Source organism: Pleurodeles waltl, chromosome 8, assembly GCF_031143425.1.
Source record: "Pleurodeles waltl isolate 20211129_DDA chromosome 8, aPleWal1.hap1.20221129, whole genome shotgun sequence".
In the NCBI taxonomy this organism is placed as follows: Eukaryota; Metazoa; Chordata; class Amphibia; order Caudata; family Salamandridae; genus Pleurodeles; species Pleurodeles waltl.
Window position 1 is genome coordinate 90948898 of NC_090447.1, and position 13808 is coordinate 90962705.

A 13808-nucleotide genomic window follows, 5' to 3' on the forward strand; every position below is an offset into this window, starting at 1 on the left:
TGGTTGATAGTCAGGTTACCCCCTGTTCAAGCAAGGACCCTCACTCTAGTCAGGGTAAAAGAGAATCACCCTCAGCTAACCCCTGCTTACCCCCTTGGTAGCTTGGTAGAGCAGTAGGCTTAACTTCAGAGTGCTAGGTGTAAAGTATGTGTACCAACACATACATTAACTTAATGAAAACACTACAAAATGACACAACACAGGTTTAGAAAAATAGGAAATATTTATCTAAACAAAACAAGACCCAAAACGAAAAAAATCCAACATACACAAGTAAGTTATGAATTTTTAAAGATTAAACTCAAAAATAGCGCTTAGAAACACAAAATGCTTCGATGAGGTGTTAACACGAGTCGTTCCCAACAATCCGACAACAACAGCGCCGGACAATGAGCCGCGTAGATCTCCAGGTACAGTATCTTGGTGAAGAAATGAAAACGAGCCGATGCGCGAAGTCCGGGATCGCGGCGACTGTGCAAAACATTGAATCCGCGCACTTCGAGCGGCATCGGTCACGACGTGGTGTGGCGACTTCCACAGAGTTGTGGACTTCAGTGGGGCTGCAGCGATGCCAGGCCTGCGAAGGTCGTCGCGTTACAGCAAAGATCACGGAGTCGGGTGCAGGCAGCGTCACCGGATTCAGCAGCGGCGTTGGTCCGAAGTCGTTCGAAGTTGATTTCCTTGAATTTTCACCAGCGTTCCTTTCAGGGGCCCAGAGACTAGATAGGGCACCACTTGTCAGAGCAGGAGTCTCTCCAGAGACTCCAGGTGCTGGCAGAGATAAGTCTTTGCTGTCCCTGAGACTTCAAAAAACAGGAGGCAAGCTCTAAATCAAGCCCTTGGAGATTTCTTCTCAAGATGGAAGGCATATAAAGTACAGTCTTTGCCCTCTTACTCTGGCAGAAGCAGCAACTGCAGGATAGCTCCACAAAGCACAGTCACAGGCAGGGCAGCTCTTCTTCCTCAGCTCTTCAGCTCTTCTCCAGGCAGAGGTTCCTTTTGTTTCCAGAAGTATTCTAAAGTCTGTGGTTTTGGGTGCCCTTCTTATAACCAATTTCTCCTTTGAAGTAGGCCTACTTCAAAGCAAAGTCTCTTGTGAATGTTAAATCCTGCCTTGCCCAGGCCAGACCCCAGACACTCACCAAGGGGTTGGAGACTGCATTGTGTGAGGACAGGCACAGCCCTTTCAGGTGTGAGTGACCACTCCTTCCCTCCCCCCTAGCACAGATGGCTCATCAGGATATGCAGGCTACACCCCAGCTCCCTTTGTGTCACTGTCTAGTGTGAGGTGCAACCAGCCCAACTGTCAAACTGACCCAGACAGGGAATCCACATCAGGCAGAGTCACAGAAATGGTATAAGCAAGAAAATGGCCACTTCCTAAAAGTGGCATTTTCAAACATACAATCTTAAAATCAACTTTACTAAAAGATGTATTTTTAAATTGTGAGCTCAGAGACCCCAAACTCCACATGTTCATCCGCTCCCAAAGGGAATCTACACTTTAATCAGATTTAAAGGTAGCCCCCGTGTTAACCTATGAGAGGGACAGGCCTTGCAACAGTGAAAAACGAATTTAGCCATATTTTACTGTCAGGACATATAAAACACATTACTATATATCCTACCTTAACCATACACTGCACATTGCCCTTGGGGCTACCTAGGACCTACCTTAGGGGTGTCTGCCATGTAAGAAAAGGGAAGGTTTAGGTCTGGCAAGTGGGTACACTTGCTAAGTCGAATTTACAGTTAAAACTGCACACACAGACACTGCAATGGCAGGTCTGAGACATGATTACAGAGCTACTTATGTGGGTGGCACAAACAGTGCTGCAGGCCCACTAGTAGCATTTGATTTACAGGCCCTGGGCACCTCTAGTGCACTGTACTAGGGACTTACTAGTAAATCAAATATGCCAATCATGGATAAGCCAATTACATACACATTTTGTAAAGGAGCACTTGCACTTTAGCACTGGTTAGCAGTGGTAAAGTGCCCAGAGTAACAAAAACAGTAAAATCAGAGTCCAGCACACATCAGCAACCTGGAGAACAGAGGCAAAAAGTTAAGGGAGACCACGCCAAGGATTAAAAGTCTAACAGTACATATATGTGGAGTTAGTTATAGAAAATTGATACTGACTTATTTTTCAATATTTTGTCGCCGATATTTGGTACTGTTGATATTTTCACTTTAATATCTAGTATGCACACCAAGAACAAAGTGTGACCTTTGATGTAAAAACAGGAGAGAGACAGAGAGCCTCATTCTGATGGCTGAATTGCAATATATGAAACCGGATAACCCAGAATTGATTCTAGCTTTTGCGATTGTCTAAATTGTGTGATCCGAGGCAAACATTTTATTTCAAATAGCCTTCTTTTTTCTTTATTATCACATATGAGAGCACTTTGAAATACTTGAGTTCAAGATGTTCGTTGTACAAGCACCTGTTATGTCTCATTTAATACACTATAATGTTGCTCCATCTATAAAAAGAACCTACCCAACGTTTAGGGCTTACATGACTACTGACTTGCCTTGTAGTTCACCAATGGCATTTTCGTTGGGGGTGGTGAGCCATTAATATTTTTAAGTTCATGTTTAAAAACGATCACTTCTAAACTATCACTTCTAATAAATGTATGTCAATGAAGAGATATAATCTGATGTACTAAAGTGAAACGCTTCTGCAGATTAAACAAATATATATTTTTTAATTTTGACTAAACTGTATCAAAGTTTTACATTATTTTTGTGGCAAATGTTTTTTTGTGGCTTGGCCTGTGCATGACCCTTAGAGCCTAGCCAACCTCTTGGCTTGGCTCTTTTTGCTGAAAGGCCTTTTTGGGTCTTGGCCTTGTTTATGCAAGATGCAGATAGAATCTTAAAAACAATCAGAACTTGTGAATAAACACAGCTATTTTTACCGATCTATTTCTGGTGAGTCGAAAAGAATCTGGAACCACCTTCTCTCAGCTTTAAGAAGATCAACTGCCTTCAAGAAAGTGATAGGAGAACTCTTCTTAAATAGGGGTGTGTGAAAATTTCCATGGACTTTGCAGAGTTTTGCCCACTCCACATTCGATTTGGATCGTGGAATTCCAGCAAAACTCCACCAATCGCCAGATGGCGGAGCTTTTTTTTATGCGTGGCTCATCAATGTTAAGTTGGTGAGCAAGAATTTGCACCCCCTAGTGCAATTTTCAGGCGCTAGAACGCCTCCAGGAGAGATTTCTCAATGTGAGCAGTTGCATCAGGTCTCGATTGTTTGTGTTGAGGAAACTGCCGCTCGCGTAGAAAACCTACTTGAGTGACAGAAAGAAGCAGCGCCCTCTGGCACGCTGTGTGGTGCCCTTCCTGCTGATTTTGAAGCGTGGGACAAGGTCAAGGTGCTAAAAATCAGTGCAGACAGCGCAACCTGTCCAAATTCCTTCTGCTCTCAGAACTATGCAGAATCTCGTGGAGTTTTCATGTAACTGCTGAGTTCTGTGGAGTGAACACCCGCTAGTTCTACCTAGCCCTTTGGATCAAAAGACAGACTGCCTATCTTTCTACCAGAAAAACAGCTTAAGAGGTTCTCAAAACAATTTCTTTATATATTAAAAATGAGTTGTGGCTTAATGGCCAAAGCTGCCGAGTTTGGAAGCGGAAAACGAATCTCGGCGTCCATTCAACGTCCTGTGATTCTGGGCAAATCACTTAAGGTCCACATGCCATAAACAATGTAAACATCTGACCTGGTGTAATCCAATGTAATGCTCACGTAAGTCCCCCCAATGCCTTTGGAGAAGTTCGCTCTACCCAAAACAAAAAGCCTGATTTTGTGACGTCTATAGTATTATATTATCTTTTCTGCTACTTCTAATGTTTTTTTTTTTTTAACAACTTCGTAAAGCGCTCTGGAGTGAAGATGGCGTGGTTTGCGCTGTATAAACAAATAAATAATCCAACATACACAAGTCAAGTTATGAATTTTTAAAGATTAAACTCAAAAATAGCGCTTAGAAACACAAAATGCTTCGATGAGGTGTTAACACGAGTCGTAAGAAAGTCGAAAGCCGAGGATCATGTCACTCAAAACCTGTTAATGTTCCGTTTAAAGAGCTCCCCTCATTCTTGTAACCGACTTCTGGCGCTATCTTTTGTTAGCTAAACGTTGCGGTTGTTATTCTGGGATCCGCGTCTGGTTGTATGTTGTCACAGTTTCTCTGCCTCCTGCAGAGCTGAGAAGCATCCGTGCTGTGATCTGCTTCCACGACGCCCCTCCTCCTCTCACCCCCCAAGAGCACACCCCGTCAAGCCCCTCACAGCTCCACCAGTACTTCTGCTGCAGTTTGACCCCCGGACAGATGTGAGATTTGACATAAAATATAGCTATTCTGAAGAGGAGTGTGTGCTGCGCTGTACGAGGCTGTACCAGCCCTGCCAGCCCCCCTTCTCCCTGCAGCACAGTGTTTACAGAGCCCAGCCCTGCTTTGGAAGTTGGTAAAGCTCCCTGAAGAGGAAACACCGCCCCCTGGCGGCCCGGGCGCCCCGGTGTCCACCCTGCGGGTAGAGGGTAGCGCCCACTCTTCACTACACCAGCCAGCACGGTGGGTGCTGCGTCCCGACGGCAAGCGGTCGCCAAAGGTAAGTGCCAAGAAACAAGCCATAACATAACGAATGAATGTCTGTGTCCGTGAGTGCGCGTTGAGAAAGCGGCATCTGGGCGCTAGAGCTGGGGGTGCTACAGAAAAGTCCCGCCAGCTGCCTGTGGCTGTCTCATCCGGAGAGTGCGCGCTCCATTGTTCCAGTGAAAACATCTGTTTATATGCGGGGTGGGTGACTGGTCCATGTGTATTGGGGGCAGTGAACTAACTGCACATCCTAAACTCGAAGCATCTCGTGAGTGTTGTTCCACTGATGCGTTTCTCAGACCTCACGGGGGCTGCGTTTTTCAGCACCAACGGAATGGGGCGAACAGATATGTTTGTGCAGTTAGGCAGTAGATGACAAGATTGTCACGTGATTAGACACATCGCGTTCCAGTCCCGAGCATCCCTTTAAACCCCTGTTGAATTGTGGGAGTTGTAGTTTTTTCCACTGGTGCAGTTTAACGAAATATCTGCAGTGGCTCAGAAAAGGAAAACCCGGACTGGAATCTCCTATTCCGCGAAGTCACCAAGTAAACTTGCCAAGGGAGCTATTTGTGCGATTGTACGAAACACCTTCGAAAAGCTGTATTTTATGCACTATGACTCCAGGGAATAGGGGTGCTGAGTATGACCTTCCACAGCTTCGACATAAAGGTAGCAAACACTCTACTTCAGTGGTTCCCAACCTTTTGATTTCTGTGGACCTCCACTTTAACATTAATGGAACCCAGGGACCCCCAATGAATCATCATTGGAATCCAGGGACCCCCGTCTGAGTCATTACTGGAAGCTGGAGACCTAATTTGTCAATATTTGTTAATATTTTTTAATTTTCTAAGCTCTCGCGGACCCCTTGAGATGACTTCGCGGACCCCCAGGGGTCCCCGGTCCACAGGTTGGGAACCACTGCTCTACTTCATCAGACTGCACATTTGTTTTCCTGCATCCTCTGACTGGGAGGCTAAACAATTAACCCAGTGGTGGTGCAAGTTACCCAGGTCCGTGCGTGATGAGTTGCTCCAGTCTGTTTTTGTCCTTTTAATTCTGGGATTCATAGTCATGGCTCTATTGTGGAAAAAAACAAGACTACAAGCCCCAGATTTCAAAGAAAAAAACCTCGACTGGACCAGCCACTCTCGGATGGCCCTGGGAAATGTAGCACAGCTGATAAATATTATGCCGCCAGCGTTTAATAGGTGCCACCTCGCCCCATGTCCTTAGAGCACCATTTCTAGTGCTAGTCTTTCATCTCACTACTTGTGTCTTCTGGGAGTTGTAGTCCTGTGTTACTTCCACTGAGTCAACTGGTCTGACACACCTCGAATCAGTTATGGTAACAGAAGAGCCCAGGACTTGAAACATGGTGTTCTCAAGACAAGGCGCTAGGAGGCACCCCAATAACAGGGAGTGCAATATCCCAAGGTACCCCATGCAGGTGTGTCAGGAAGCGACATAACTCTGTGTTCGTTGAGGTTTACAGGTGGTCGAGCAGGAAGCTTTTCAGAAATGTCTGTTATTATGGATTTTGTTGTGTAGCTAGCGCTCATGCAGCATCTCATATGCTTCACAGCACATTTGGCGGTGGGAATCTAGATGCTAGTCTTATGTCTGGAGGGCGGTGGACATGTCCAGGTGAGCGGAGCAGGGTTCTTGAATCGAGTCCTTCAGTCAATCTATCAGGAATTTGTAAAGTGCACTACTCACCCATGAGGGTCTCAAGGCGCTGAGAAGGGCGGGGGTGAGGGGTTGCTGCTCGAACAGCCAGATCTTGAGAAGTTTCCTGAAGGTAAGGAGGTCTTTGGTCTGGCGCAGGTGGGTGGGAAGAGTGTTCCACGTTTTGGCGTCCTTGATCATGTCACATTATTTCTGTATGCCCCTGTGATCTGTAGAGTGCAACAGCGAGCACACGGCCTACTCCTATGCTGACTGGGCATCCTTAAGTGGATTCTGAGATGCATAAGTCTCTAAAGCAGTCATGAACATATCATCTGCCCTTGCCCTTCTTCCTGGGGTGTCACAGGGTCTGGTGGAAGCTAGGTGTGTCCCTTTTCAGCAGCCCCCCGCAAGTGATGAAACAGAGTCACCATAGAGTACATAGTAGAAAGCTGCTAGGTCTCTCCAGACCACCTCAACACAATTTGTCTGAATAGACTAAGTCTGGATAGCAGACTTTTGCCATCGTTCCATTTTCAAAGTAAGTGGCATTAATGCGCCTCGCGCAATGTCAGCATTCTGTTAGTATCAGGCGTCAAGAGTAGGGGTGGCGGCGGGAGCTCTGCCCCGCCGGCGGGCTAACAGAGTTTTTGGCAGTCCGTGCTCCGCTTGGAGCGTGGAGTTCGACCAAAAACTCCGCTAGCATCACCAGTGGAGCAGAGCTCTCCAAATGCGCACTGCAGCCCAGTTATGGGCTACACAGCGAGCCAGGGCTGTAGACAGTGAAAGCTGCAGTTTCAGGCCTCTTGTGCACCGGCCTGCCCCAGGTGCACTGCACACGAGACAGGCCGGTGCACAAGAGGCCAGAAATGGCAGGTTTCACTGTCTATGTTTCTCTCCTGAATGTGCTTGATCTCGGAAGCGCTAAGCAGGGTCGAGCCTGGATTACCAGGCCCGACCCTGCTTAGCGCTTCTGAGATCGAGCACATTAAGAACTCTGCCTCCACGGAATTTCACAGAGTGTTTAATCAACTCCATGGAGTTACGTAGAGTGGAACTCCAGGCCTAATCAAGAGTGGGACCCTGCTGGTGTCATCACAAGAGGGGAAGCCCTGTAATGAGTTCCTTTATAAACCACCATCTTTACTGCGTCAAGCTAGAACTCGGCTTGTTTCCTAACAACAGAAGGAAGTAATAACAATACTGTACAAGGGGCCATCAATGATGAGCAGTAATGTACCAACTATTAACCAGGCCTAGGCAGAACTCACACAGTTTCACTCAATGAAATTCTGCGGAGTTATAGAAAAACTGTGCCATTCCGCAGAGCTCCGTGAGCGGGCGGACTCTGGTATGTCCCACTGCTCGTACTGATTTTTAGCACTGGGACCATCTTCTCTGCTGCAAAATCAGCACGAATGGCACCAAGCGGCACACCAGAGGGTGCTGCTTCTTTCTGTCACTCGAGAAGATGTTCTACTCGAGCAGCAGCTTTCTCAACGCAAAAGGTCGCGACCTGCCGCAACCGCCCACATTGAGAAATTGCGCTAGGGGAAGCACATTCTCGCTTGGATGTCAACATGACAGGGCTGCACTGCATTTTCTTTTTTTTCTTTTCAAAAACAAAATCCAAAAGCAGGATTTTGTTTCTGAAAAAAAAAAAAAAAAGCAGTGAAACCCCCCTCGCCATGGGGGTTTTCTCCAATGGCATGGGTGTCATAGAAAAGTTTTTACTTTTACTTCCCTCCATGTTTTGGGCGGTGGTTTGTAAAAGTAAAAAATGTCCATGTGTCGCCGCTCTAAATCAGGCGGGCGTACACAAGGCCAAACCTCAGACGGCCCTTACTTTATCAGGCCGTCGGAGGGATTTGTGGGCGGGGGACAGAGTAGTTGGTGCCGTCTACGTACTGAAGGTTCGCTTGTCTGTAAATCAGGAGGACAGACGTTCAGTTTGGTGGAGGGAGTACTACTCCTTCGCCTTTGCAACAGAGTATCCTCTGCACCAAACTCTAAATCTGCCTCTGTATGTTAACTTGTGCTGCAAAAGTAAAGGAATGATGTAACTTTATGTTTGCACAATGCACATTTAAAAAAATGACAAACTCCCAAACACATTGTGTGCCAGGCCTTGTCCACAGAGACAGTCTCCCAACCCTCAGGGGGTTTTTGAAAATTTAAACGCACCCCATTTATAGCCGCTCAGATACATTCACTGGCCTCGCAAACTTGCCCTAGAGCCTGTTCAGCCCAAAGAACAAACACTGATTTGACTGAGAACATAGTGTCTGATTAATTGAACTTTCTGCAGCTTGAAGTGTGTTTGCACCTTCTTACCAGGGCCACTGCCTTGATAAGGGCCTGAGGGTGAAAGATGCGCGTCTCTGTGAGCTCTGCAAGGATTGCACGGGAGCTGCCAAGGTTGGTACTTTTTCAAGGAGAAAGAACGAGGCTGGTGAAGTCGGGCAGATACACAGTTTCACAATGTAAACAGCTTGGATGTCCTCACCCTCTCTGTTGCCTTTGTTTGGTCTTGGCTCCCAGCCCCAACCCATAAAAGTCAGCAGTGAACAGGGCTCGCTCGCTTTTCTTACTGCTCAGTTTGAAAATGGCGTCATCCTTTTTTTGGATAACCTTTTCCCTTTCCCCAGCAGGCTGGAGGAGGGGCTGAGTTGCCTGTTTCCAGAAGATGATTCGCCATCATAATACAGGGACTGTGATGAGGCGGCGAGAAAAAGTGATATCCTAGCCCTGTGGCAAAACTGCTCATCTTCCACCCTCGAGACTTGGGTTCTAATCCCAGCTTCTGGGATTCACCTAAAGTCGTGTGATTGTCGGCAAATCGATTCTCTTTCTCGGTTTTAAATTGCAAATATGTGTAGTAGTCCAATATGTGTGTGTGTATATATATATCTTTTATATATACACATGTATAATGTGTGGGAATTACGTTTAACTACTATATTCCTTATCACATTTTTATTTCTGTAATCATGTTATTATGTTGTTCCACACTCCAGTACCTCATCTTTGGGACACAAGCCCTCATTACAAGTTAAAGGATAAATTCTGGTTCCTGTGCATTATCAATCAATCAGTCAGTTTTTGTAAAGCGCGGTTACTCACCTGTGAGGGTCTCAAGGCTCTGGGGGGGGGGGAGGGGAGGAGAGGGGCCTCATGTGAAGAGCCACATCTTGAGATTCTTTCTGAAGATGGTGAGTGATGGGCTTTGTCTGAGGTGCAGGGCGAGGTTGTTCCAGCTCTTAGCTGCGATGTAGGTGAAGGAGCGTGGTTTTACGAATGCGAGGGATGGTGGCCAGGGCCATCCGGGCAGAGCGGAGGGATCTGGTGGGGGTGTGGAAGGAGACGGAGTGGTTCAGGTAGGCTGGTCCTACGTTGTGTATGGCCTTGTATGTGTGGGTGAGTAGCTTGAAGGTGATTCTTTTCTCAAGCAGGATCCAGTGGAGGGTCCTCAGGTGTTGGAAGACGTGTTCTCATTGTGGGAGGTCCATGATGAGTCTGTCGATGGTGGCAGCTTTATGGATGAGTTGTAGTTTTTTTATGTTTCTAGTTGAGATGCCAGTGTAGTGGGCGTTGCCGTAGTTGAACTTGCTTGTGACTAAGGCATGGGTGACTGTATTGCATCAGTCTGCTGAGATCCATCTGAAGATCTTCCGAAGTTTGCAGAGAGTGTGGCAGCAGGAGGAGGCGACTGAGTTCACCTGGCGGGTCATGGATAGGGTGGAGTCGAGGAAGATGCCTAGGTTGCGGGCGTGCTTAGTCGGTGCATGGGGGGGGGGGGCTGAGGGATGTGGGCCACCAGGAGTTGTCCCCAGCTGAGGTGGTGTTTCTGAAGATGATGAGCTCAGTCTCGTCGGAGTTGAGCTTGAGGCAGCTTTCTCTCATCCAGGTGGCGACGGCTTCCATTCCTGAGTGGAAGTTCCTTTTGGCCATGTCAGAGTCTTCGGTGAGGGAAATGAGTTGTATGTCATCGGCATATGACACGATGTTCATACAGTGGCTTCTGACAATGGCTGCGAGAGGGGCCATCTATACATTGAACAGTGTGGGACTCAGTGAGGATCCTTGGGGGACTCCGCAGTTGACTCCTGTGGCTCTGGATGTGTAGGGCGGGAGTCTGACTCTGTGCGTCCTCTCGGAGAGGATGGAGTGGATCCATTCCAGGGTTCTTCCGCGGATTCCTATGTCGTGGAGTCTGGTGTGTAGAGTGCTGTGGGAAACCATTATCAGTTGTTTGGTAATTATCACATCTTTGCAGTCTCCCCTGGTAGATTCCGGCAGATCAAACCTGCTAGAATTTATCGGGGGGAAAAGGCCCAGAAAAAAAGACAAATCATGCAGAATTCGGTGTGTTAAAAACGGACTCCACATCTTAATTTACTTTGAAAAACTCAGAATAATAGGTATTTACACGTGCTAAATACCTCACCCTGGGCTGATGGTATTTACTGCATGTGGTAAATATTCCATCCCATTCTGGCAAACTTGAAATAAGGGCCACAGTCTATGAACCATTCTGCTGGGGTTTGGAGCAGAGTTCCTGTACTATGAAAAACCTAAAGTACAGTAAATATTAATTTTGTTTTGTAAGTAGGGCCAATGCCATTTAGCGATGCTGCTGCATTTTCCGTGCAATGATGGATTTACTGCAGTTGCTACGTAATCCGTCATCTGCTGCGTAATTTGCAAAATTCAACAACAATGTTTTTAGTTCAAACGGATCAAAAGTTACTAAAACACACTAACGTTCAGTGGAAGACTATTCACAAAGATTAATTGGCTATCCTTTCAGTTGTTTAACAGGTGTAAAAATGACAAAAAATATTGAAGTAATACTACCACAAAATATGCCCTGCTCTGCCGCTTAATTTGCCTTTTCTTGCCACATAATTCAATCAACCCTGTCACATAAGTCAATCACCCTCTGCCACATTATTACAGTGGCCACTGTCACATTATTTCAGTAACCAGAGTTATAGGGTACCTTCTGCCTATTGTAACTGATGATAAAACGTAAAAATTAGCCAAAACTGCCAACCATTTATTGCATTTTAATTTTGGCCAAAAGGAAAGCCCCTTGTGGTATTTAAAATGGACATTCTTGTATTTGGCTTGCAGAGAGCAGGGACACCTTATACCTGAGGCCTGTGCACAGAATACAAGCTGCATTTCTGTCCTTTCTGTCTACCTACAGTGACAGCCCTTAAAACCAAAAGAGTTACTGGGCTATAATTCTTCAATACCGGCTCAAACATTTACTTCTGTCTAGTTGTGGAAAAACAAGGCAATGGTAGCGGCTCGCCCTGCGGTAAAGGCGCGGGGCAGCGCGTGATGAGCGGGGGAATCACAAAGTACAAGATTACATTTTTTAGTTGAAAAAAACTTACCTTACCACGCCGTGCTGCTCCTTTGGCTCCACTCAGGCACAGGCTCCCAGCCTGCCCTGCTGGCAGCTTGAAAGCAGTGTTAGGATTGGCTGGAGTGCCCTAGCTTGGCGCTCCGAGGCAGACTGAGAGCGTCTGCCTGCTGTCTCCAACCCGGCAACACAGTGGAGACAGTGGAGACAGCCCAGTGCACATGTGTGTTTGGCACTCTGTGCACTCCCCCTCCAACCCTGTCACGCCCCATGTCCCGTCCCTTTTACAATAAAACAATACTAAACACTGATTATTCTTGTTTTTATTGTAAAAGGTTTGCAGCTGCTGCTGCTGGCTGGGGCCGACACTCTTCTGTCATAGCGGAGGAGCTGCCTCTGAAAGGCACACATGATAGTTCTCAGTATTGTTTTATATACTGTATTACAGCATTTCAATAGCACTTTCTATACTATGTGAGGTGCTTAAGCACTTATTCACATGGGTAGCACGCTACACCGCACAGGTGTTTGGTTGGAAGTTGATATCTTTGCTTTGAGCTTATGTGGGAAGTGTAGCCGTGTTGTGCGTGATTATCACCGATGTGTGGTATCAAAGGGTACACCTAAACCCTTATTTGTTGTGGAGCACCAATGTTGAGATGCACTTACACACTACACAAGACCTGTTCTCTGATCCCTCAGCCTGATTCACAAAACATTTTTCATTAATTTATGTGTGGTCACCCATAGATTTTATTGCCTTGCATGCCTGTTTTCAGAATTGTCTCCTGCACACCTGCATGGGTTGGGCAACCAGTGAATGTACTGTTCCTCACAGAAGCTGTTCCTACACTTTCGAAGCAGGAGATAAAAAAGATGCAAGGGCCTTGGCACATGGCTTGTGTTAGAAATGGGGTCTCTAGTTGGCAGTCGGTTTGCACGCTTTCCAAGTAGGGACCGTCACTCTAGTCAGGATAAGGGAGATATCCAGCTGAAATAATCCCTGCTCACCCCCTTGGAAGCTTGGCACAATCAGTCAGGCTTATCTCTGAAGCAATGTGTATAGCATTTGCACATAAAACACACTAATACAGTGAAAACACTACAAAAGGACACCACACCAGTTTTAGAAAAATAGCCAATATTTATCTGTGTAAAACAAGACCAAAACGAGAAAAATCCAACATACAATAATAAAGAGATTAATTTTGGAAGAATTAACCTACAAATACACATCCTTGAAGTCGATAGCTCGGTCTGAGGCTATCACGGCATCGTGAACAACCAATCCAACAGTTCAAACCGGCAGTGGCGTCGCAGGACAGCTAAGGTGTCGGTAAGACCCACAAAACAGTACCTTGGAAATGTAGGGCATCGTGATCCTCAGGATGAGATCCGGAGTGCGGCGTTGCTGGCGTCCCAGGCGTCAGTTCCGGAGGTCGGTGCGGGGGTCGTCGGGCCCTTGAAGTCACACGTGTTGCAGATTGAACTCCGGGCTGATGACAAAGTCAGGAGCACTGGCTTAGATGGCGTCAGAGCCGCGGTGCAAAGCGGGACGATGCAACATGTGGTGCCCACAGGTCACGGTGCAAGCAGCAGCTCAGTGACGGTGTCCTGCGGTGTCGGTGAGACCAGGGCTGCGGTGTGAAGTGGGGCACTGCAAAGAGCAGTGTCTTCAGGTTTTGCTGCAGGCAGCGTCATCGTCATTGCTGAAGCGCTGTCGTCGGTAGGCTCTAGGCGGCGGTGCGTCGTGGGGTGTGCAGCACCCATGGGTCAGGGTGCAGACAGGGGCGTCTGTTGATGACACTGGAGTCTTTGGCACTGATGTCAGTGGACCGTGGCTGCGGTGCGGGACAGGGTGGTGCTCTGTGTACCTCACGAGTGGTGTCCTCAGGCCACGGTCCAGGCAGTGGCGTCAGTGTCAACTTGGAGTGTCGTCGTTTGGGATGCCAAGGCTGCGGTGTGAGCAAGGGGATGCGGAGTGCAGGGTCCACAGTTCATGGGGCAAGCTGCGGCTCGGTGACAGCATCAGGTGGCAGTGGCAGTGAGAGCAGGGTTGTGGTCTGACATGGGACACGGCTCCGTGTGGTGTTGTCAGGTCATGGTGCAGGCAGCGGCGCCGTTGATGGCATTATGGTGG

General features: G+C 47.3%; 1 protein-coding gene across 1 annotated transcript in view; it reads left to right on the plus strand.

Annotated features, from left to right (window-relative positions):
• Positions 1-4183: 4183 nt before the first annotated feature.
• Positions 4184-13808, plus strand: part of LOC138249753 (sialidase-3-like) — a 101715-nt gene continuing 92090 nt past the window's right edge. Inside the window, exon 1 of the mRNA XM_069203817.1 lies at positions 4184-4636. The gene's annotated coding sequence lies outside the window, so the exon portion shown is untranslated. The remainder of the gene's footprint in view (positions 4637-13808) is intronic.